The 27,969-nt window shown below is 33.0% G+C and overlaps 1 long non-coding RNA gene across 7 annotated transcripts in view; it reads right to left on the bottom strand.

The window, feature by feature from the left end:
• The window catches only part of LOC139517557 (uncharacterized), a 109,222-nt gene extending 90,228 nt beyond the window's left edge, over nt 1-18,994 (bottom strand). For 2 of the 7 annotated variants that reach the window (XR_011663154.1, XR_011663157.1), the window contains exons 1-2: nt 18,622-18,994; nt 6,830-7,044 (exon numbers count right to left, since the gene is read on the bottom strand). This is a non-coding gene — a long non-coding RNA (uncharacterized lncRNA). Of the gene's footprint in view, nt 1-3,048; nt 3,866-6,829; nt 7,045-7,337; nt 7,407-10,169; nt 10,382-18,621 lie in introns of those variants that run through there. The other 5 variants (XR_011663158.1, XR_011663155.1, XR_011663159.1 and 2 more) reach the window with 5 other exon arrangements.
• Nucleotides 18,995-27,969: the final 8,975 nt, after the last annotated feature.

The following is a 27,969-nucleotide window of genomic DNA, read 5'->3' as shown; positions in this document are numbered from 1 at the left end:
ATTTCATTGAAAACTATAATTGATAGAGTGAAACTTTAAATTGTAATGTAAGCAGCAAGACAAGATCTTCAATTAAAGTGGCATTAGCTGTCAAATTCGTGTTCATCGATTAAACTTAGATTCTCATATTTGATTTATATCATAATAAAACGTATATTCAAAACTCAAAATTATTTAGAGTCTAAAATAAACAATTTACAGAGCATGGACTCGATAATATGTACAATCGTTTCGTGTGTGTTATAGCAAAGACGCCATCTAGTTAACTAACCGAGTTGACCTCCGAAGACTGCCGACGGTCATATAAACGATAAAAAAGAGATAGTTTAATACAAAATTTGGACAGCATAAATGATTTTATAGACAAGAACTATACAAACAAGTCATCCGAAATTTTTAGTTTATTAGTTATTTCCTTTTAGTTTATATTATTATCATTTTTCGAACGTTTTTGGTGGCATTATATTTATAGCAAATAGAGATAACTGCAGACATCTAAAATGATCAGCAAATAACATAATACAAAATCGACACGACCCTACTGAAATTAAAACCTTAATTTTCAACAATAATACATCACTTTTTTTTGTATAATTTCCCAGAAAATGCTTTTAAATTGTCTTATCCGACTCTACAAGACAGACTAGCACCATTGTTGGTCACCATCCATCCATAGAATGGAGTATGTACTTCTTCTAAACATATTTGATCATGTCTAAAAAGCAACAAGAATAACTCCTGCAGTTTAAAAAAAACAAAACTGGCCTGCACCTTTGAACTATGATTTCATAGGGGGGTCTTAAAGAGATTGTGATTCACAAGTATCTACTTTGGTGCTAGATTATAGATTCGGGCTCAGGAGAACCTCTTAGATACAGTTTCTCTCTATCTATCATGTTTTCAAGATAATAGGTAAACCTTTAATTGTTATAATATTGTTACTCAAAGGCAACAGGATTTACTTGCTGGTTAAAATCATTTAGTCTCTTTGAAGAGATTGTTCTGTTGATCATTTTGTGCTGTTTACAGAATATGCAATTCCTGATAAATCGATGTAAGAAAGGACTTGGATTTCGAAAGATTGTCAATCAGTTGTTGTGTACATGAATTAAAGCTGGACACTGCAATATAGCCCATAGTCCAAATGGGCTAATGTATTGTTTTGAGTACATTGAAACAGCTCTTAGGATGTTTTACAATTTAGAATGTGTAATAGTGTATATTATAATGGTCTCCTTGAGTCATGTTTCTTACTTTGCAAAGCAGAAATATCCCACCCTATTATTGAATATCGGTATTGTAGAAAGATCAAATTCTGATGTATACGATTGAAAAATCGATTCTTTTGTAATGGAAATCGGAACGGCAAACACAAATGTGCTGTACTAAACGTTAGCCGAAAAATGGCTTTGAATTTAATACAATAAAGAACACAGATCCTTTAATAACAATTGTACTGATAGGTATAAGAAGGCGAATATGACATATCAGTAATTTGAGCTTTCAAACATAACAACACATTTGTATATGCTTTGCAGTCTTTAACGAGACCGAGCCTCTTTTAACATGTTTGACAGGAATAATATTTCTTTACGCACATGTACCATCTAGTACGCTTACGACAGAATATTACCGACCTATAACAATATTTGAGTATGTTCGATTATGCATCCTTTTAATTGAATTCCGTTTTACACACTCTCAGGTAGCGTAACACCAGTGTAAAATTTAAACAACATCCGTTTAGCCGTTTAGGAGTGGCTTTTACAAGATGTTATTAAATTCAATAAGCTCCCGACAGACATAATGAACTGCGATTGGATTTCCTTATGCACATCCTAAATTGGTGTTTTAAAACATTCATCAATATTTGACTAGCTGCTTAAGGGAGCTGGCTTGTCAAGTTTTGGATTTTTTTATCAGATTTTCGAAATCCTCTGGTTTTATCCATTTGAATGCCTTGAAAAAATTTGCCCGGTGACCCCCATTTTTCTTTTTGAAATTCTTTAACATGTATAATGATAAGCCATTTGTAAAAGTCTTATAAAATTTTAATTACTTTTTAACAGTTTTTGAGAACTTTAACTTGTCAATGATAAAGCTATGAAAAGTCAAGAAAGAATATTTTCCCGCCAAAATTTCAATGGCTCATATATCGAAAACAAGCACGGTGACCTTTATAATTTTTTTGCTCATTGGATTCCTTGATTAATTCCTTATCAATATAAACTAGTGTTTTGAAAAGTTAATTACTTTGAAACTGAGAAGCGAACTCCCTTAACAAAATTCCGTTTACTAGAGACAATTACTTCATATCAGGCAATATTGAAGAAAGTAAATTTGATTACCTCCCCTTTAACATTTTGTACTGTGATATAAATTCCCAGGAAGGCCTAGTGTTTACACCTGTGTATATTTCATTAATATCTGTCTAACCGTTTAGGATGATATATATACATGGTAAACATGGACAGACCAATAGAAATACGGATAGACGGACGGCAATGGTGATGTCAATATACTTTATAAACAACTTTAGAGGGTAACAAAAATTTAGATATTTCTTAAACAAAAAGCTGCATTTAAAAGACATACACATTCACGGAATTGTAGCTTTTTGACCAGAGACAGTTTTACCTAGATCAGAGTAAACATCACATTTGCTTAAGATTGCATTGGCGTTCACTTTACGTTCATTCAGACTAGTTCTTTGTTTGAGGAAAAGAAGTTGGACAAGTCCATCGTCTTATAACATTGATCAGACATAAAAATGTCGTGGCTATACTGATCCTCTTTATGTTTTAATTTGACAATAAACAAATCTTATTTTTTAATTTCAATAATTAAAATACTGTTTCATGCCATTATATATTTTAAACTTTATTAAAGATGTTTAGCTTTTATATTTATATTTTATATTTAATAAGCATATAATATATCTGTTTCATTGACCTCACATCTGTATTTAAAGTGCAGCTCATTTCATATACATGTATAGAAGACAAAAGAGGGAAAATCTTAAAAAGAGAGATTAACAAATTACCATACCTTCATGCTGTGTTGGAGATAAATCCTTTTCAATGAAATAAATATTCCAATGAACTCAAATTAAGACACATATTTGCTTTCCTTTTAGCTATTTCTAACACTTTTCCTGGATTTTATATCCACAGAAAATCCTCATTACAAGCACTGTCTCTCCGAACTAAATGGAGTTTTACTACCAATTCAATTTATGATTGGATATCATTATATCCCCACATGGTAAAAACCTTTTATGCATGTAGTTGAATGCCATTATAACTTTTCATCTTGACATAAAAGTAACTATCAGTGATCAAGATAAAAATCCGCCTTGTAAACGAATCTCTTTTCAGTCTTTGCAGAGCTATGCCAAAGTTGTTACAATGTTCTTTTCATGTAAGTTTCAATCGTTTCAGCTAGCAATGGGCCCTATCGTATGACTCCATTCATTGAAGAAAAAAGAGAATTCAAAATGTTTTCAACACAAAAACGAAAGGTTTTGTTTCCTTTAAAATAACCAGTCATCAAGTCGCAGTTTAACATTTTCATATCAGAAATAAATATATCGCTAGTCAGGTTTATTTATGATCGGTGTATTGTGTTTTTCGTCCTTTAAGGCCTGAACATAAAAGGACAATTATAAAGCACGTTGAATAGGATTTTAGACTCTTTAGTTTCTTTATTATAAACTTAAGACCTTTTCTTTCCATGTATACAGGCAATGTATGCAGATTGAATTAAATCTATTGATATAAAATGACATTCTTTAACATAAGAAATATGATACACAAAACATTCAAACGAGGCAATATGTTATTCAAAGGGGAAAACAAGAGAATACAATAAGGCCAGTCAATAGCTCGCTATATTAACTTTTTGTACAATCGTATCCAATGTAATATTTAACAAGGCGCGTGTTTGTGTTTACTTCAATCTTTTTTGTTAGTCCCTCATAAAATTAATACGGAGGTATTGTTATTCGTTGTGAATACGTGCCGCTAGCTTTTGTAATTTTTATATCAGAATTCTATACAGATATCAACAGATAAAAATTGTATAAAAATATTAATGTTCCAGGGTATTAGATCATAATATAGCTGATAAAAAGAACTACAGTCTTAATTTTGATCAAACGTTCCGTACATTTGTTAATAAAAATACTGAATAAACGGCCTTTGTTGTACTCTTTCTAAAGCAACATTTATTCAATACTAACTATTTTAAATTGTTCATTATTTCCGAATACGTCGACGACTTAACAAAATAATCAAAATACATATACAACATTTGATAAAACTGCAAAAGGTAAATAGTTTCGATGAGTCCCTTAATGTTGTCATACCCTTCTCCATTTGGGACATGCACGATGAGTCCCAAGCCTTAATGTTGTCAAAACATACCCTTCTCCATTTGGGACATGTACGATGAGTTCCAAGCCTAAATGTTGTCAAAACATACCCTTCTCCATTTGGGACATGCACTTGAAGTGGTTTTTTTTAAGAAAAGAAAGGATATGAAGAGAATTTATATACCACTGAATGATTTACTAAGTCATTTAACATAAACCATATGTAGCTAAATATGCATTGCTAAACAGTTATTGAAACAAAACTGCACTGTCCATATGCACGTGTTCTACAAAGCTTTCCTCGCATCGAGTATGTCAACAGACTGAAGATACTCTCCTAGGAGGACTGTACTTTAATGGAAGAAGAAGCAATGACAAGTTCACGTATATCTCAGAATCACACTAAATCCGTTGGAGATGTACTCATTTATTTTTTAGTATAGAGTAGCATGGTTTATTAATTGGCTTTGCACTATAGCTTTAAATAACTGCGTATTCTCTTAAAACAGTACTTTGTCTTTTTGGTAATTTGTATATAAAAAAAGAAGATGTGGTATGATTGTCAATGAGACAACTGTCCACAAGAGACCCAAAATGACGTAGAAGGTTAGATACTAAAGGTTACCATTCGGCCTTCATTAATAAGCAATAATAAAACTCCATAGGGCCCCGAAATGAATAATAATAAAATATTAATCCATTAAACTTGAAAACTAACGACTTAAAATATGCACATAACAAAACGTAAAACAATGAAATACAGGCGCCTATTTTGGGACTGGCACATACAGAATATGACGGGGTTTCATCAGAATTATATAGAAAAAATACAATAACAATAATATATGTACTTGGGAACAGGGCAATTTATTTCTGCCCTCCCCCTATTTTTAAAGTTATTAGAAAACAAAAAACAATAACAGATTTGGTGAAAAAAGGGGAAGGCTGAAACAATTGTCCTGTCCTCAAGTACCTATGACAATAAAAAAAACTAGTATACATGTCATAAAAGACACAAAGTACAGGTCTGAGAGTACTCGCAGTTAGTGGAAGCTTCTTTTTTTTTTATTCAAAAACCGCGTGTGACGTACCAATTTGGTGAAAAAAGGGGGAGGGCTGAACAAAATTGTCCTGTCCCCATGCAAGTACCTACGCCAATACACAAAAGACACAAAGTACAGATCTGAGAGTGCTCGCAGTAAGTGGCAGCTTCTTTTGTATTCAAAAAGCGCGTGTGGCGTACCAAATTGGTGAAAAAGGGGCGGACTGAAAAAAAATTTCCTGTCCCCAAGTACATATAGCAATTACACAAAAGACACAAAGTACAGATCTGAGAGTACATCCACTTAGTGTAAGCTTCTTTTGTTTTCAAAACGCTCATGTGGCGCACTGAATTGTAATAAGCCAAGTATTTTGGTGACATTTAGGCTGTTTCGTTGGCCCTTTCCATATTAATGCTCTCAAACGAATATTTTCGTTTCAAATTTCAAAATCATTTGGTCTTCAGAAGATCTCAAATACACATGTCGTACTTTTTTTTACAAACAAACACTAATTGTGACATGGATAGTGATGTTTCCTTTACTAGCGGACACAAACCATGCATTATTACCATTATTACATTTGTTTCTCTAGCGACCACCAACTGAGCTAAGGACAACCGGCATTGTTTTTTAATTTCATTTTTTACTATCATTCTCAATTGTTACATATATTTATTTTAAATTAAACGGCACTTTATATAAGTTTGAGGTTTAATTCTGGTTCCGCCCACTTGATCATCATATGTTTACAATAATTATGTTTAACTTTCATGTATTGCTACAGAAGGAATGTCTTTCATTTGAAAAGATAATGGATAGATGCTTTGCTGACTATTGAACCGTATATGATATTGTCCTCATAATGTTTTGTCCTGAGGTAGTGAAAAAATCCTAGACATAAACAGAAATGCTTAAAATTTTGCACATAATTGATTTCAGGAATAAACATGATAAATTCCCCCCAAAAATAAAAGCATTGAGACACAGATCAGAAAATATACAAGTATACCAGGGAATGTAACCATTAATTTCATTTAAATTTACAAAAAAAAAACCCAGCAAATTGACAAATAAAACGTATAACCTTGATATAAATTGTATTCATGAGGAAATCTCCTACTTTAAAAGTTACTACATCACGACAATTTTTTACAATGACGATGCGTTTATTTTCATTTTAGACGGGTATTCACTATGCGTTTCTCACAGCTCAAGGGAGGAGGAATTTAAAAAAATCTAATATACGTGACATAGGCTAGCAATTCTAAATGACTTTCAATGTTATACATATAAAAATGAGAAAACCATTAGATATAAGTGTTGTTTATCGGAGTTATTCAACAAAATAAACCAAGTAAATATTTCAAATTATGCTTTTAACAAGTTTCATATATTAACAAAGAATATAACCTACCTTGTATCAGACGTTTGAAGACTTCCATTTAAATGTTACATCCTTTGAATAAAATTTCACATCAATTTTAAGCTAATTACGAATAATTTCCTCTTATCATCACTCATGCATCACTTCAAATTAATATTTCATAATTCATCTTCGGTAATCTATTTATTCCATAAAGAACTGATGAAGTAAATCCATACTTTAAAATCCAATTGAAATAATAACTCCTAAAATAGAAGAAAAACCAAATGTCAATCGTTTAATCCATGTTAGGTCGCAAACAGAATGAAAATTTCTACAGTGAACCCCTTTTCACGATCAGGGTCTCTTTGAAATTTAGAAGGCATTTGACGTTTAATTACGCATTTAACTATGTCCTATGCATAACAAGTTAAAATGCAGACGAGCGTTTGCAAGATTAATCTTACTTTCAGCGACCCCATTCATTTTCACCTTCACCTTGCAATCTTTAAAAAAGCCGAAAGTGAAAATCTCAGAGAAAGCATAAATGTGTCTTTACCTATTTTAACATCTACTATGAAAAGTATTCGTGTAGATATAACGCACGACCAACACAATATAAAGGAGAGGCATGCTGGAAGGGATCAATTTTCTATTCTTTTCATCAAGATTGAAAATAAAACATACGACATTGTATCCAAAGTTTCGTAATGACCGGGTAAAGAATCCTTTCCTATTGTTAGTAAATTTAAGTGTTCCTTTCATTCATAACAATAATAAACTGACTCTATTGAAAACGAATGCATTCAATGATACAAAAGAAGTATACAATCGCCCGAGATACAAAAGAATTTGATGCAAGGGAAACTTTTGTTAAATTTCTGTATCCGATACATAAGGAAAAGGGATACTTTTTGTAGGATTATAAAAATTCAAATTTTACAATAAAAGTTAGATGAGATCAGATTTTACAAGCGTAAAATAAATTCAACGTCTTCAATTTCTTTTTTAACAGATTTCAGCTATTAAGATATAAAGTTTGATATTAATCCCGAATAACAACGAGTTTTAGGATGAGAACAGAGTTTCATGAAGAAAACTCATCAGTTAACTGATTTAAAAACACATAATTACAAACAAACCGAAAAATTAGATTATTAGTGAACATCCAGTGACAAATGTTTCATACATATTCATGACGAGGACAAATCTATAGTAAATCCAATAGATATAGTCGTCTCGAAATACCCCCCAAAAAAACTCCCGCAGAAATATTATACCGGGGTATATGAAAATGTTTTGTATCAAGATGAATGTATGCAATACAAAGAATGTTTGCATCAAGGGATCAAATCACGTATGCCCGGTTCACATACACGAATTTTTTATATGAGCCCTTATGGACCGTCAACTCGTAGTCAATCGCAAATATACGTAAATAATAACTACTTTTAAATCGATTTGTTACGTTCTAGTCGAACCAAATTTGTTTAACGAATTATTACGAGTGCATATGCGTTGTTTACGATTTCAAACGGGTCGTGTTACGATGGCTTGACGGATTGTTACGTCGAGTGAGTTAATTAGAATGAGTAAATAAGAACAATTTACGATGTGGTGTAGTTACGGGTACTTTACAAATATATATACGTATTTTTTACGATTAGAGAATAAGTATAATACCTGCAAAAATCGTAAGGGAATCGTAACCATTCGTAATAATACGAATACAGGTCATAATTTACACTCTAAAGCTTTAATGAATAGTATTATTCTAATATATTTGTTACAATCCGTTTAACGCCCGTAAAATGCCCGTACGCTGCTCGTAGTTATCATTGACACTTGTCAAACGTGGAATTTTGCCTTAAATACATCGTAATAACTCGTAATAATCCTTAATGTACTGTTGATGGCTCGTAATAACTCTCAAATCGGTCGTTTTAGTTGCCAAATCTTAAGGATCCGTGAATTTGTGCGATCCGTGAGAACTAATAAGTAAAATCCATGCATGTAAAGGGGTCATTGGTGTGCAATAGTTTCTGCTAAGTAGTTCATACATTCTCCTTGTCTTACTACTCTAGTCAGGGGTGTGTTATATATATAAAAAAAAAAAAACGTTTGTCCTTTTTTATTACATTCCATGCATTGGCGCATCAACGATATCTTTTGTGAACGCGATTGCTATACATGCGTATTTCGAGTATTACTGGCGGGTTTGTTTTGATTCGATCAAATCATATATCATACATATTTCCGTGAATGCAAGAGAAATCAATGAGATCCGCTGGGACATTGAAAATGAAAGTATTCCATTGTTTGACAATTTATCACTTTAAGGAATAGAACTTAATTATCTTTATAAAATCATTTGACTTTTAATGCATGAAGGAAAGGTATAAACCCATCCATTGCATTGGGAAAGTAATGTCAAGATCCACCAATCCGTCTGAATGGTCAATATATAGAAAACTATCTTTCCTTAGGAATTAAAAACATTTAGTATTCTGACATTTTGTTATAAAATTACTTTAAAGACTCTGATATACTAAAGTTGGAAGATTTGAGTACTGCTTGCACAAACAATTTTGATATGTGTTCTTGACGCTTCTTTTTGATCTAGCTCTGTCGGATCTAGTGAACTCCGCGGTGCTGGAATACATTAATGTAGACTTTTTGGTGACAGCCTTATTGAAAACTCAGTGAACTTGGCGATGATGTTGTTTTCTTTGCTTCCCGTACATCGACTGGCTTTTACGACATAGTCAACATGCGCTTAGGGCATCGACCCCCTCCCTCCTTGTTTAGCGACATAGACAGCATACGCCCCTTTTTGTGTTAAAGATTTTTGCATTAAATTTTATTCAAAATATTTAAACTTCACTCCTCAGTAGCTGAACTTTTCGTAAAGTCCATTTTTTTATACCTATAGATAGAAGTCAAACTGGAACAGACTGTAGACTCGGAATGTTCAAAGCATAAACTATTTTAAAAAAGTCCTACAAATTCAAAAGTTTTAATTGGAGAACATAGATTTTGAAAATCTTACCCCCCCCCCCACCCCCCCCCCCCCCCCCCCCCACACACACACAATGAAAAAGAAAAGAAAAGAGTCGATGCACAAGGTGCTTGTGAGTGACATATACGAATATGTTCGGTTAGTGAAGCTCAATGTATGGCATACTATGGACGTTCTGTCACATCGGATACTATATGGTGTGTCATCACTTGTACATATAAAGTCTTTTGAGTACGTATGCATTCTTTAACATTTAGTAACATTCCTCACTCAAAATCATATATACTCGGTATATAAAGGAATTTAGTAATAAGAAAAAATATAAGTAACTGTCAAAAGAATTATATATAAATATGTTAGATAAAAACTTACCATTATCGCGTCACTAAAAAATCATTTGAAAACATCCTACCAGTTATCAAAAGCGACTTTCAATAAAGCAAAACATGTCTTTAAAGCAATTTGTATCAATTCTTTACAAATCTTACACAATAGCTTTGATAAATCTCAAATGATTTTGTAAATAGGTTATTATACGGGAAAATTTAATCCTTTTTCTTTCACCGTGGACTTACTCTGTCCGTATAAAGAGTCTTTTGTATAAGACTTGAGTAGGTAGTTACTTCTCGAATTAATTCATCGAAAATTTAGATGTAAATTAAATTTAACTTTTCCATTAAGATACTATAAGAGATAACATAGGCAAAACTTGTTTCTTTTCATTTCTTACTTGTATCGAAATCCTTATAAGTTTTCTTTCAAAATGCAATGTAAAAACCTTTTTTGTTGAAAATCACTGACTGTTAAGAATTCTCGGTCGTTTACAATAGGACATAACGATAAAACATGGGAGAAAAATTATCGTGTAATAGTAGTTCATCTTTGTTCGTTTTATTTAATTGTATTTCATAAAATTGCGTACATTTAAAGCAAATGGCTAAAAGCTTCTATTCAAAAACTTTTCAAATGTATATGTTTGTGATTTTGAAGACGCCATCCGCTGGCACGCCTTGGTGTTTACAATGTGGTTGTTTATTAATAGATTAATAAATATGTATAAACATATTTGGTGTATATGGTTGCTATGGTAATTTGTATTTAGAGTAGAGTATATATAGCTCAAACTTGGTCAACTTTATATTTTTTATGTGTTTTCGTTATTTCGTTATTTGTTTGTTTGGGTTTTTTTCTTATTCTATTAAATATACATATATTTTGGTGGAAGGGTAAAAAAAACTCTAAAGACTTTATAGCGGCCGATATGCACGACATGTTTTTGGTTACCAAAAGAGTTTGTCTTAACTTGCGATCTATCATTACCGATAAGTATCTCTTTTCAATTAACCGTCAATGATATATCAAAAAGAAAAAAATAGGGTTACAAAAATATTGGTCAGTATAACAGTCTCCACCAACCAATTCAAGTTAGAGTTTTCTGGACGTCAAAATACCGATTCCTAGAAAAAAATCCTTTGAATCAGAAATATATAAATTAAAGATATTTGACTAAAAAAATACCCTATGAAGCTAGAATACACTTTATAGCTTTTGGTTTCTGCAAATAAAAGGTCGCGGTAACAGCATCTGTTACTACACTACAAATTTGTTTTCTGATCTTATATTTGGCACATATGTCCAACTTTAGCCAAACTTGATTTTTATAATGAGTTTATAATGAGACCTTTTATTGATTTTGATATCACTGGGCCAAGGTCAAGGTCAACGCGATGACCAAAGCAGTAATAAGAAGACTGAAAAATGAAGTTACCGGATTTTATCTTTTGAGCTGCATATCACACCTACACAAAATTGCGCTGGATTTTGCCCTTGGACAGAACAAACCCGTCAGATTTTGGAGTCAACAGGTCAAAGGTCAAGGTCACAGTTTATGTAAATAGACTTATCTATAGAAAAACTGTTGTAATAAACCATAAAACCTATTTTTACCTATTTTTGGAGGATAATTCGCCTTTTGTTAAAAAAACCATTTTCAAGCAAAAGGCCATGTTTTTGGCAGAACTACTTTAAACAAAAATCTAGATATTGTTTTGATTGATTGTTTTCAGAGTCGAGTTATCTGAACGCTTACTAAATTAAATCCTGTCACATTCTTCATGCCAGTCCAATGTTACGTTGCTGCCTATCATATTTGCTTTTGCTTATTGTGTTAGGGCAGTTGTGTTTTTTCTTTTGATTTGTTTCAAATGTTAGTATACCGGGCCTTTTATGGCTTACATACCGTATTTGTGTTTTTCATAGTTAATATCGTACAGTGACCTAAAACTGTTCTTGGTTTTATTTTTATATTTACTACCCATTAGAAGCCCATTTCTAAATATATAGCCTTACTTTAAATGCCACTGCTATTAGTGTTTTTCTATATGAACTTGATAGGTCATCTTCATGAGTGCGGAGGCGGGCTTCAGTTTGATTCAACATACATTGTAAAATGTTAAATAAAATATAAGCATATGAACGAGTGAAGTAGCCAAAATATTTTTCTTGCTGTCATTTGAAAAAAAAGGTTCGCTGTTTTAAATATCGGTACATCTTTTACTGGCACTCTCGTTAGATTGTTATTCGTTCGTTTCTTATGAGTCTTGAAGATTAAATCGCACGTCTAGCACAACAAATTTTAACCCTGGTATATTTTTTGAGTCTTTATAATTGCTGATGGACGTTTAATCATGGCACCAGTACAGTGGTCAGTAATTCTGTGTTGACATGCGACAGCCATTTTCCGTAAATTTTGAAATACTTAAGAGTTTTCTATCCCAGGCTAAAAGGCTTTAGTCGTATTTGGAACAATTTAAAATTTTGGGTTTTCAATCCTTTTCAATATAGTACTTGTTTTGGCCTTCTGACAATGGTGCAATTCGAGTGCCACCTATAAATCAAATGTAGACGAAATGCACATGACCAATGCTAAGGACGTACACCCCTAATTCACGGCCCCATTGCTTTCTATGTTAAATTCCTCAATTTCAAGCAGACACACCCGGAACTTCGGATATACCAAAACAGGTACTTCAGATCTGACAAAGAGGCAAAATGTAACCTCTTTTTAAAATTTGGTGCAGTTTTTTAAATATCCAAAATTACAATAAATGTTCTACATATTTAGAAAGTTACACTCATGCGTAGGAACTATTTTGTGTTAAATATGTACTACTTTCTGGTATGTGCTTTCTGGGCGGGCCCGAATTAGTGGTGTTACACCTTAAAAGCCTCGTGTCTTTGATGACTTTTGTACGTGGTTGCGTATTTGTGAATCCCGTAAACTAGCTGCATGAAAACCTCTTTCCAATAAATACCCACACAGTCAACCTTTATGGTTTCTATATTGTCACCTCTTTGAAATGCACATGACATATGTTATTTCATTGATTCTAAGGACAGGAATAAATTTTGATAAATACAGTGGATAGGTGTTATGTGACATAAACAATGTACGTCACAACCAGCTTCATGTTCATATAGGATGGAAAAAATGTTTCGTGAATTTAACGGCAGTAGAAAGAGGGGCAAAAGATACCAAAGGAACAGTCAAACTTATAGATCGAAAATTAACGCCATGGCTAAAAAAAATAGACAAACAGGAAAGTACCACTGTATTTCATTGTAGAATTGTGTTCTTAATCATAAATATATATCTCGGGTTTTTTTCCTAAGCAACGTTCTTATTTGGTATTGCTTAATTTTTTGTTTACTTTAGGTGACCCGTTAAAGCTGGTAAATTGGAAACAAAAGTGATGAACAGCTGCTTTGTTTACATCTGGTGCTAGTTGTTTTCTTAGGTAGAATGAAATGTTGCCTTATATTTTCACTGCAGTACTTGACAAAATGAAACGTTATCAATGCCATGTTTTTTTTTATTTGAAGCAAAGATAAATGACATGTATATATTACCCTATATTCGATAGGTTCTACAAAGAAGGTCTACTGTAATATATGGGACTGACACTGTGAAATGGGGGTAATTTTGATAGGGGCAAACATTCAATTTAATTAAAATATTAATATTACCGAAAGTGGTTTATATTTTTACAGCCCTCACATCCAAACAGAAAGCTTACATTGGCAGAAGTTTTACCTCAGTGTGGAATAAGTTAGATAAAACCCATATTTACATACCCTAGTCAACCTTTTGGTTTTACAATGTGTAAGCTCTGCATTCAAACAGTGATTTATCAGAGTCAAATAATAGCATTTTTTTAAATCAACTAAATTTTATATCATCTGAAAGTAGATTTTAGAGTAAAAATAATTACATTCTTTAGAAAGGTCCGTGAAAGATTATTTTATTGATTATATGAGAATTTCCATATGTATCAATTCTAAGAAATTTCCCCCATTTAGTACTATTATTATTATTAGAACACACCCGTGATATCGCGGGTCCGTGACTGAATTAAGGTATATAACTATGCGTAAGCCTTATTTTAGTATGGGTATTGTCATCTGATTAAGTCATTAAGATGCACTGGAACAAATCAATTATTGGTAATATTAATTATTTGGAAAACAAAAGGGCCTGGAATGAAGTATTTTTTAATCAACAGCATTGTCATATTTTAGATATAGATAAAGTTGGATCCTTAATTAGCTGTTTTATGTCATGTCGCCTTTCAAATTGAAAACTGTACCTATACGCCTTATTTTGAGTCCAGATTTTTAGTATTTGTATTGTCATCATACTGGAAATCTTAAACTAGTATACTATGGAGTGCATTAATCCTCAGTTTTGAATGCAAACTCATAAACAAGTAAATTTTAGCTCAAAATGGTCTTTATATATTTCTCTTTCGCCGAAAGTTTCATTTCTGCCAATTTGTTGGTTAGTTTAAGTAAACAATGACATCAAATGCACTATTTTTTGTCCGAGTAGGCCTACTTTCTAAATTGGAGCATGGAAGTATTATATTGACAATATAATACTTCCATGATTGGAGGGAGTAATTGGTGGTATGACACCTAAACTCTTGGTATCGGTATCGGATTCGACCCGGAACTTGTTAATTATTGGCAATATTAATTATGTGGAAAACAAAAGGGTCTGGAGTGGTGTAATTTTTAATTAACACCATTGTCCTATATATTAGTTTTATATAAAGTTGGATTCTTTGGTTTGTCGTTTACCCCATGACGGCTGATAAATAAACTCATCATAGATAACAGGACTAAATTTTGAATATACGCCAGACACGCGTTTCGTCTACAAAAGACTCATCAGTGACGCTCGAATCCAAAAAAGTTAAAAAGGCCAAATAAAGAACGAATTTGAAGAGTATTAAGGACCAAAATTCCTAAATGTTATGCCAAATACAGCTAAGGTAATCTATGCCTGAGGTAGAAAAGCCTTAGTTTTTCAAAAATTCAAAATTTTGTAAACAGTTAATTTATAAATATAACCATATCGATGATAATTTATGTCAGCACAAAAAGTGCTGACTACTGGGCTGGTGATACCCTCGGAGAAATAAATCTCCACCAGCAGTGGCATCGACCCAGTGGTTGTAAATAAACTCATCATAGATACCAGGACTAAATTTTGTATATACGCCAGACGCGCGTTTCGTCTACAAAAGACTCATCAGTGACGCTCGAATCCAAAAAAGTTAAAAAGGTCAAATACAGTACGAAGTTGAAGAGCATTAAGGACCAAAACTCCTAAATGTTATGCCAAATACAGCTAAAAATTGGACCTCGTAATTTTAGTATTATAGATACTTTGAGAAAGGAAAGCGATAGACTAAGTCCAAAATATAAGTTATTTTTCATGAAAAATCGACTTATATTTGATTTTTCTCCTTCTCTCACACAAACACACACACACTGAATGCAAACATGTCCATTATTCTGATATCGGTAAATGATATAATAACCGATAACAATTTCAACTGTCGGTATTTTAATTCTATAGTAATATACATAACACACGGTGATTGGAAGGAAATAAATTACACATTATATAGAAATGTAAATATTAATTTGTTAATCATGGTAACATTTCTTCTTTTTTATCTCAACCGTTAAATTGTTTCGTCTGAATCTATACAAATTCTCTTGCTAATAGATCCGGAAAACGAAAATGCACTTTTAATGAAGAGATAAATATTGATCAACTCGTTTGAAATGCATGTGTAAATGACTTCTGAATATAAAGGACTAGAAAATAGTTTTTGATTTTCCTTACATAATTGTACAAAGTTGTAGCTGTTCAAAAGATCATCGAACAAAGCAGAAGTAGATTTATTTGCGTCAAAGGAATGTGATAAAAACAGAAATAGACTGTACTTCTACTTACACATTCGACATTGAGTGGTGTCAGGCGGGGGTTTTTTTTTTGGAGGGGGGGGGGGGGGGGGTGTGAAGTGCAGGGAATATTGAGTGAAATCTAGGTCTAACCCTCTGAATGATTGTTACCCTATTCGTTTTTTATTCTTATATTATGCAACTAACTATTTGCTTTCATTCATTCGAAAGTGCAATTTTTTTCTAACCCATATCAATGTGTATATAGGTTTTATTCAATAAATTTCAGAATTGGTATACAGTTCACAAAACAGAAATACTAGATAATGGGTATTCAACACTTTCCTTCAAGCTGCTGCTTCCATCGGAACAAGTGTCTTCAATCTTTGACAAGCTCTAAATCGCACCGAGTCTACAAACATTTTGAACTTTCAAAGAGCTGCAAACAATATAAAATCTTCTTAAAGGAAAAGTGAAACACGATGATCTAACGAGGTTTCAAACTTTTGGACTTTGATATACAAATGTACATATGTATGTTTAACTTTTTTCTACCAACATATCCTGTTTGTCCCGGTAGACCTTAAAGCTACACCAAACTGCCTTCTGTCTATCTTTTTCGTTAAACTAGAAGCTTCAATATAAACCAGCATAAACCTTTATAGTGGACAACCAGGTGATTGGGGTATGGACCCCCGTTTTAAAAAACAATTTCCACTAATTTTTTAGGTAAATGTTTTTCATATCTTAATTTATTCAATGTGTTCTTGCTTCTATTGGAAAGACATTACAATAAAAGCGGTTTATATATCCAGTCCCTCTGTGGAAAATAAGAATGGAGGACACCATAAATAAACATTGGTTATTGCAACTGTCATATGAATAAGAACAAGATATAGGAAGATGTGGTGTGAGTGCCAATGAGACAACTCTCCATACAAATAACAATTTAAAAAGTAAACCAAGAACACATTTACAAATGTAATGAATCAAAAAAGATGAAACATGAAGATAATTTATTAAAAAAAAAACATAAATCAGAATACTAATGCAAACAAAAACAACAACACAAAAGTTAAAACATAAGGTTTTATTTCCCCCTGACCCTCTATGAATAGCCTCACCCTTTATCTAATTTAAATGACTAGAACCAGTCCGGATACTTCCGCACCCTCATTTAAATTTAAAGTCATTGATAAAGACTTTAAAAGATGGTCCCCGAAATCATCAAATCATTATTCCTAAACATTTCTCAGGTTAAAACCAATATCATTTATAAAAAAAAATGTCAGTCTTTTGCAGATTCTAATTCACTTACCTCTTTATAAATTCCATTTCACTTTCAGTGTGGTCTTTTTACCAGAAATAAATTTTTTAAAAATATCATTGAAGTAAATCCCTGATCATTTTGATGCTAATTTACACATGTTAACATGAAACGTTTCTTTCTTGTATATTCTATGGCATCTATGCGTTTGGCGTGGTAGCTTTTGTTTTTTTGGACACGCTGATAGAACATTTTAATAACATTTAACCATTTACACCAATTCGCTCGAGAATTTTAAAAGTTTTTATTTGCAAGATTTACAATAGAATCAGTGAGTGTGGATTTTCTGACTAAATGCATTTAATAAGTTCTTTTTCAAATGGATAATAAATTTCCCCGTAGACTTTAATGTAACAGTAATATCTCAGCGAAACACGGAGTAGTTGAAAGGTTTCACTTTTGTTGATTTCAAAAGAGAACTCTTATCAAAAATCGAATATAAAACATTTTATCAATATTCGGCTTAGTAAATCATCCACCAATAAAGAGTTCGTGTTTGCAAATGTGTTAAATACTGTCGAGTATTGAATAGTATTTTAAACCAGATATAACCTATCATCATCCGCATGTAAGTTCAAAAGAGGTTACGAGGGAACCGCTACTATCCTTTAACTCTGTATCCTGCTTTTTTACACGTTTCGATAATCCTCAATACATTATCGTTAATGGTGATACTATCACAGCGTTTAATCATATTACACTTAATTGACTTCTGAATATTGATGTGTCTAATAACAAAACTTTGTGATAAAAACAGTAAAAAATTGCAAATTGTGTTCGGGTTTTCATTAATTATACGTTAATTATATAAGCTTTGTAGTGACTATGTCACAAAGACTTCCGATATACATCATGCTAATTATGCAACCTTAGCGGAAACATGTTATATCCTGGTAAAATAACCACTTTCAACTTCAGTAACAGGCTCTCTGAGTTTAGAACCAATACTGTCGACGATTGCTTAAAAAAATCAAAAACGAAGAAAAAAGGAGTGAGAATTGAAGAGACACTCTCTTATCCACCTTGTTAGTTTCATCAGATATTATCCCCCCTTATTATACAAATATGAATTATAGCATTGTATAAGAACAATCCGTTTAGTTTTGGGTTTTCTAAAATTTTATTTCATTTTTACATTTTTGAAATGAGTGAACAAATACATTTACATAACTTGATAATAAATAGATACAAATTCCTTTCATATGTTTTAGTGATTCATTAAAAAAATTCACCATATCCTACCTTTATTGGTGACAGTAATAGTCTATCCCTGCAGCATAACTTTTGATGCCTTAAAAACTCTTCCCACCTACACTACATAAACCAAATTTGAATTTCCTCATTATGGATTAATCAATTACCATTGGAAGCCGATACATAAGACTGTTTCATAAATCTCAGGGTAGAATTTCTTAACTCAGTTCTATTTTACACGAAACTCTGCAAAAAACAGATGATCGTGTATGGTGGTAACCCGATTCCTGTACAATGATTTTTGTATGGTAAAAACACGTCATGTGAAGGCTGCATATTCTCAAAGAATATTTGTTAGTGTGAACAATGGAAAAAGATGAAAACACAATAAACGAACACAACTATGCTAGAAACAAATAACGTCTAAATTATACCATGCAGTCGCTTTTATTTCACATACAATAATGAAACGATTGCACAAAGGCTTTTATCAAATCGTATTGCTTAAAAAACAAAGCATATTGTTCGTTACAAACATTTAATTTCTTTATTTCAAATTACCTTTATAAAGCTCATTCATAAAGACCAATTAAGTATATTTCGTGACTGTGAAAAGGGTCTTTCAAAGAGTATTGAAACTTAATGAATAAACTAAAAAGGTATTTATGAAATATATTTATAAAAGAGTGTTATAGCAAAGAATAAAAGCTTGTGATTGTAGTCTGTCAATAGAAGAAAATCATTACTGGGGATTGTATTTTCTGCCTATGTTGATTTCAATCCAAAGCGCTTGTGATTTACTACGTGAATAAGTAGTTAAAACTGGATTCCAAAGTGGATTTGCATACGTTGGAAACCAAAGAAACAATTGGATCAAACGACATTCAATGCAATTCTGTCACAGAACTATAATTAATTGCTTTTTGAATAAATTTTGCTTTGAACAAATACAAAACAACCAAACTAGATTTTGTAGTCTTTATAATAAAGATAGATTTTACATGAGTTTATTTCATAGCTGGAAGCTGAATAGAACCAATTGCACAAACGCATTCAAATGAGGTTTTCCTTGTATAAATGAAATAAATTTTGCCTCGATCTGATATTAAATAAAATCAATTCTCATAAAGAGTTTACCATTTTAAAAGAAAATGCGCATGATTCCTTCTTTTTACATAAACAAATAGATGTAGGCTTAAATCAATGAGACATAAATCTAACAAACAAAAAAGTGTCTTATTGGCACTCATACCACATCTTCTTATGTCTAATACAAGAATGCACACACTGAAATGTCTCGCCTTCTTTACTAATCATTGATATTATGTTGATAGTCCTAATTATAAAGCATTATTACAACTGTCACATAAACTTAACATTAACCAAGAAAACTAAACATTGACCAATGAACCATGAAAATGAGGTCAAGGTCAGATGAACCATGCCAGGCAGACATGTACAGCTAAAACTTATTACTTATAGTTGCCCGCGTCACACTGTCCCGATTTTTACGCCGATGGCAACACGATTATGTAAATTTTCAAAATCGGGACTGATCGTATCCAGATCGGGCTATTCGTAGTGCCATCTTTAACCATCGTAGAACCATTGGCCACTTTTTCTAGCCTTCGGGGACAACTTCGGGAAGGGTTCTAAATTTTTTAACATGTTAAAAAATCCCCGAAGGTGCGTCCGATGTTCAGGGTTCGTGTTGAGTTCGTATCACCATCCTCACCATCGTAATGTCACCGGGCATGCATCTTTGAACATCGTATTGCATTCGTGTTTCCATCATTTCCATCGGGCAGTTTTGACATTACGATGTCTACACGAATGAATCACGAAGCTACCCGAAGGTCTTACGATGGCAACACGACTTCGTGAAGACCTCGTAATCCCGTCGTGTTGCCATCGAATAAAAGTACGACGGCGACAAGATGGAACTACGACGGCAATAAATCCAGCTAAATGTAAGTTAATTTTCGCGCTAAAATACATTTAAAGTGCCATGCGCGATATGCACTGGTCAGTCTAATACGACAGTTAAGAAAGACGTTCACAAAACATGGAGCTCATATCATATGATTCTATGAGAACAAGAAAGGCGACAGCATTGATTCTATTAATTCAAACTGAACAAGAAGAGCAGCTATTACAGGCTCAGGATTTACTTTTACAAGTAAAATAATTTTTTTTGTCAATTTTTCATATCAAGTAACATAATGAAAATCATAAACGCGCCTCTTACACCAACACTGCAGGTACACGTATATAGGGAAACCAACCTTTTCTTCATTATTCTGATTTTTTATGTATCGTCTGAGTTGTTGTAACACGAATGTTTACTCCATAACCATTTTGTTTTCTATATGTCATATTTTGACGCATTTGTTGCTTTCCCCACATCCTTCCTTTTGTTTATATTAGTATGATATTCTCCTGGAAAGAGCTCTTTTTGAATAAAAAGGGATCAACGAACCCATTACCTTACCTTTAAGATAGATCAGTAAACATGGGCATAATTATGGGTGATTATTCAGACTAGTGCACACATCTTACAGTTCAAACAAGGCAATGCCGAGCGTGGCATCCCCTCGTATGTAACATATTGGGGACAAATATGGACACTATATGTGTATATGGCACATGCAGAAAATGGTAAATTGAATATGCATATTTGACACATAAACTATTTTTTTAGAAATCAACCAAAACATTCAGTAACTGGAAATACCTTTAATATTGGCTTTAGAACCAGGAGGTAAAAAAATGAGCAACCAATTTCCTGTGTATTATGCTATTTCAAGGAGAAAAAACAAGTCCATCTGCATGACCTTGACCTTTGGCCTTGAACGTAAAAAATGTCAGATCATTACAAGGAGGAACAATATACCAAATGTGGTTAAAATCTTTTGAAGCATATTGGTTTTAGAGTGTCCACAAGGGTGATATTGCCTTGTATTACAACTGCCACTGTGACCTTGACCTTTTGAACTTTAAAGTCAATAGCGCTTAAGATATTCTTAACGAGTAACACCGTCTTATGATTAAACCAGAAATGAAATGTACAATATAATATATATTCAATATTGATCAAACAAATTAAAACGCGTGATGCCTTAGGAATATAATTTAAATGCATCGTAAGCTGTACACGACGTCTTTTAGACATCGTATGGCCATCGTAATCCATCGTGTAGCCTTTGTAATCCATCGTGTAGCCTTCGTGATCCATCGTGTAGGCTTCGGCTGAGATATGAAGCTTAAGTACCCGTCTTCGGTTAACCTTCGTATGTCCATCTTTTGCTATCGTATATAATTTCGGCACCATCGTATAGACTTCGTTATTCATCGTACTTGCTTCGGTCACTTTTTGGTATTTTAACGAGATCGGGACCAACTTCGTACGAACTTACAATTTTCGCATTCGGGTGTCCATCGTATATAAAAATCGGGACAGTGTGACACGGGCATTAAGAAAAACAGACAGGAACACACAAAAATAACACTGAGCAATGAACCGTTAAAATGAGGTCAAGTTCAAATAAAACCTGCGCGACTGACATATAATAGATCATAAAATATTAGCATCCACCAGTTGACCTGCATATTGTACTAATATTAGGAAAAAAAAATTAAAACTCAAAAACTTTACTTTGACCGCTGAACCATGAAAATTAGGTCAAGGTCATTTGACACCTGCCAGTTGGACATGTACACCTTACAGTCTTTACATACACCGAATATACTAGACCTATTGCTTATATTATCTGAGATATGGACTTGACCACCAAAACTTAACCTTGTTCACTGATCCATGAAATGAGGTCGAGGTCAAGTTAAAACTGTCTGACAGGCATGAGGACCTTGTAATGTACACACATACCAAACATAGTTATCCTATTACTTTTAATAAGAGCTTTTTTTCAAGTAGTCACTGAACCATGAAAATAAGGTCAAGGATATTGAACACGTGACTGACTGAAGCTTCGTAACATGAGGCATCTATATACAAAGTATGAAGCATTCAGGTCTTCCATCCTCTAAAATATAAACCTTTTCAGAAGTTAGCCAACGACGCCGCCGCCGCCACAGAATCACTATCCCTATGTCGAGCTTTCTGCGACAGAAGTCGTAGGCTCGACAAAAACTAGTGATATTAAATGGTCGAAATACGGTCTCAAACAAAAGACATTAAAGACTACCAAAATATGTGTTTTTTTATCTTCAATTGGCATGATTCATGTATAGTACCTTGCATACAAACTATACGTGCACGCTTTGTTTCACTTACGCAAAACGATAAAAAGTTAATTTCTTTTAGTTTTCGGTGGTACTATATGTGAACATTGTCAATATTCTTGCCACTTGATCACCCTTCAACCTGACAATAAATCATGGAATGCATTTCAATTTTAATTGCAGTAATATTTTAAAGATTTGGTAGCTTCAGATAAAAACAAGTTATTATAATGAAGAAATTAATTGAAAACATTTTAAAGGATCTACGTATATCATCCTTTTAAGTTTGATACAAAATTCCAAGCAAAGATTTATATTTGCCACACAGTTTCAGAGAAAAAGAGGAAAACATGATTTCACATAGACGTTTATCATTGAAGTCACCTGACTAAAACAAAATGGCCATCATTTGTAGATGACTCTCTAATAATTTGCCGATCAGTTTCAAAGATCTTCTCATGCAGTCATGTTTTCATCCAATCGGACGGAACCAAAACGACGATCACGTGACGACGATCATGTATGTATAGAAGACCGCTAGATCACTATTCCTGAATATCAAAGTTAAATCGGCCACGAAGTTTCAAAGTAAAAGGACAGGGTGGACAAAGTACCATCAATGCCATGATGTCTGCTACTATATATGAATGTTGAACTAGAAACCTTCAATTGAGGTGATCTTCTTATCACCAAACTTCTCAAGATTTAAAACATTTTCATGGTGGTATCAAAACTTCTTGTATGATATGGCAAAATTATGTCCTTTTTCCAAACATTTAAAATTAAATCAGTAGTGTAGCTTCACCTATAAATCTATTGAGGCAAGCGATTTACACTTTGGGTGTCTGTCAATACCTAAATTAGCATACTCCGGTTTGGGAATGAGTATATCAAAATCGAAACTGGGGTCTCACAACAGGTTTCAGCATTATCAAATTTTCTAATGTAAAAAGTCAAAATTTGGAATAAATCTGCTTTTCGTCCAGTGACAAATATTTGAAGCATATCCAGGACTAAAATAAATGAACAATAATCCACTTATAAAAGTTCTTCAGACTGAGTTGGTCGTCCAAGATGATCGACAAGCATTAAGACTGTAACTGGATAAGAGAACTCACGTGAAAGCCATGTAAGACAATAAACAAAAAGCTTAACCCTCCAAGAGGCCACATTCGGACTCCGGATAGAACTTCCATGTAACAAGAGTGTGACACTTTGTGCACGATTCTTTAGGTTTAAAGTTTTATTTCCGACCGGACGTTGCTGCGTATTTATACACAGCAACTAAAGATCCAAAAAGGAGTTTGTCCAGCAAAGGGCTTTAATGGTAAACATACTGTTATAAAGTTTTTGTCTATGAAAAATCTTGATAAAAATTATGATTGTTTTCAATAGAATTGAGAATGAAAACGGGGAATGTCTCAAAGAGAAAATAACCAGACCAAAGAGCAGAAAACTGTCCAAGGCCTGCAACACAGCGAGAAAACCCGCAACCGGAGGCGGGCTTCAGCTGGCCCCTTAAAAAATGTGAACTAGTGAAAATGGACGTTACACTAAACTTCCAAACATATATAAATGAACAAAAAGTATAACAAAGGTCGGAGTCTCCTGACTTGGGACAGGCGAAAAATGCAGCGGGGTTGCACATGTTTTGTGATATCACAACACCTCACTCCCTTTTACACCTCTAGCCAATGTAGTATAAACAAACACACAGCAAAAGTCACAGTAAAACTCAGTTAAAGAGTTCGAGTCCGATATTAGAATAGGTTACCGAAGTAACTAAGCAAAATGATCAAGATACATAAATTAACAAATGACTACTAACAGTAACTGACATGCCAGCTCCAGACCTCCATTACACTAATTGAAAGATTATGTCTTCATCACATATGATCCCTCCCGTTAGGGGTTTAGTATTATACAAACACAAAATATACTAGAAGAATACAACTCGCATTATATCAAAAAATGGTTTTAGATTAAATTTGTTTATTTCTGATGCATGAGAGTAACAATACCAATTCAAAAAATGACATCTTCAAAGATCTGACAACATTATCGTAACTATATCACTTCTGAACAAGTTTGTTGAAAGGTTTGATGAACTTTTGAGATGAATAACCACAATGACATTTTTAAATGTAACTATACAGCAACACTAGAATTTTAATAGTATGAAATTCAAAACAGTGTAGCTGTGGCCATTGATTGACACATTAAAATCATTCATTGACTCACGGCCGACACTCGGCTAACCGAGAGATTGGTCGGTTAATCTATATTGAGTATGCGGCTATATCGGCGGTTGGTCTGTTAATCGGGTTGGCTAAAGTCTGTTAATCAGGTGTTATCGAGAAAAACATTGAAAGTTCAGCATGTTTCATTGTATATCTTTCTAAATATATTTTCATCATAAAAAGTATTTATGTCTAACAAAACAATTCAATGTACTGAATTCAATGGTGTAATTATTATTTTTCTAGCTTCGATGTACGATCTATAAAATGAAAAGGCGGGTTACTCATCTATAAATTTATACACATTTTACACACATAAAATGTACACAAAATGACACATTGATTAAATTTACTTGCATTCAGTATTTTGAACATCGAAAAAAGAAAGGTATTATGTTTGTTAACCATATTGATATCATTATGTAAAAAATCTACACGAAAATCTGTATTTTGGTGACATAAATCAATCTTTATTTAAAACCTGGTCTGTTAATGGGTCGGATGTATAAAACCCGGTCTGTTAGTTGGTCTGTTAAGAGTTATGAATGGCAATAAAAGTATAATTTTATTGCTATATGGGGTGTTATCGCATCAAATGAGTAGGCTCAAGACGAGCGGCTAAAATATACGAAAACAACACATGAGCAATGAAACATTACATATACGGAAACAACACATGAAATTGAAAATTGATAAAAATGGTTTCAAAAAGTGTAATATTGAAGTAATATTAATTTTATACAAGAATGATCGCATATGTCATGTTGATTCTGTTTAATTTTCATTGAATGACACTAATTTGTCATCTACATTGGTAACCAGTATATAAATCAGAGATAAACGTCGTAATGTAACTAAACATCAGTAAGTAAAATATATTGGGATGACAAAATATGAAAAATAAAGAAAGAATAATGAGTAAGATAAATAAAATGTAGAAAAAAATTACATAACAATTTAAAGAATATAGAAATAAACAATACCCCCAATCCGGACCCTCATGGTATACACGAGACTCTGGATGGAAACGAAGAATATAGAATAATATATAAGGACAGTAGAGAGTGATTCATTGCTAAAAACTAGAGAAAAATAATACTTGTTTAAGAATACACACATGAAACACCGATGGCTTTTGAAACAGTAACGGATTGCGATGTACTTATATTGGTGACAAATTCTAGAAGTTTACATGCGGACACCTATGGTGGCAGGTTAGTGCCATTTTGCGTTTTAGCGTTTTCGCCTTACATATTCTATATGGCAAAAACGCGAAATTGCGAAGTCGAAAACGCGAAACGGATTTCTCGTTTTCGACTTCGCGTTTACGCGTTTTCGACTTCGCGATTTCACTTTTCGCGATTTTGCGTTTTCGCCCTATAGAATATGAAAGGCGAAATCGCGAAAACGCGAAATGGACTTCACCGGCCACAATAGACAACTGTAGTTCTCCTCCGCACTTATGTAGAAAGGAACTAAACGGAATAAAATGAATTGAAACTTAAAATAACCAAATGTAGCTGCATTCGCTCCTTTCCGTTTACTTCTTTAGAGTGATTTGTAAACAACATATGATTAAGTAATAGAAGAAAAGAACCAATTGGATGATGCTGACGAATTATGGTTTAACGTCCAGTGACGAATATCATGTTCAAATGTGAACGAGAACACGTTATATGTACCCTGTCTTGTATTAGAAAGACACTTTCAGTCGGAATTGACAACGTGCTACTTCGAACAGACACAAAAAGTAAGGCTGATTGAAAATGTCAATAAAAAATTCATGCATATTCCAGAGGCCAATCCATATCACTTTATATTGAAGTGACACACCCTTCAATAATATGCAAAGAAAGTCAAAATAAAAATGCTCTTTCTAGGGTACTGTGGCACCGTCATGTCATTCCTGTTTACTCAGGAACATCTCATTCTTAAATTTTTTAAGGGGAAAATATAAAGGTAGCAAAATTATTGTCGTGGCTAAATAACTCTTAACTGGCACAATTTCAATTGTCCAACCCATTAACAGACTTTATTCCCATAATTTTCACCAAAACGTGGTATTATTCACGTTATTTCACAATTACGAAATATTTACTACTGTCAATTTATTTTTTAAGATCACAGTACTATTTTTTGTCCTTTAAATGATATCTAAATGTGTTTGTTTCGCCTGTTATTAAAAAAATTGCTATGCGTATAAGCATAGATACTACATACTTGCGCGACGCCTTTTAGTTTTACTGAAAACTGCGCAGACTAAGAAATGTTTTTACAAGTGCAAAATGTTCTATGATAGATATCATTTTGTCAGACACTTTTCTTTTTTTGATTTTGTTCTTATAACATGTCAAAAATCTGTATATTTAATAGAGTTTAACATTAAATTAAGCGTTTTACTCTTAACAGACGTATAACCAACCCTATTAACAGACCAATCGCCCATATAGCCGCATTCTCAATATAGATTAACCGACCAATCTCTCGGTTAGCCGAGTGTCGGCCGTGTGACTGGGACAATTTAGGTGAACGTTTGTATGTAACGACCAATGCTCACTTAATGTACTTTTTAAAGACACTTAAACTATGGGGTCACCAAAGGTTCTCAACACCTAAATAAAGTAATTCGAAAAATTAATCAGAAATAACACGATATTTTGATTTATATCAATTATATAAATCAAAACACAAAGGTTATTCCTGATTAATTTTTCGAATTATTTTATAATTAAAGGCGTTAAGAAACCTTTGTTGACCCCACAGTTTAAATGTCTATCGTAGGTACGTCATGAACAGTGGTTGTTACAGACAAACGTTCACGTAAATTGTCCCAGTCAATGGATGATTTTGATGGGTCAATCAATGGCCACAGCTACACTGTTTTGAATTTCATACTACTTGGTATTCAAATCAT

This window comes from Mytilus edulis, chromosome 3, assembly GCF_963676685.1.
Source record: "Mytilus edulis chromosome 3, xbMytEdul2.2, whole genome shotgun sequence".
In the NCBI taxonomy this organism is placed as follows: Eukaryota; Metazoa; Mollusca; class Bivalvia; order Mytilida; family Mytilidae; genus Mytilus; species Mytilus edulis.
The sequence above is the reverse complement of the archived record's forward strand: the minus strand, read 5'-3'. Positions and strand labels throughout refer to the sequence as shown.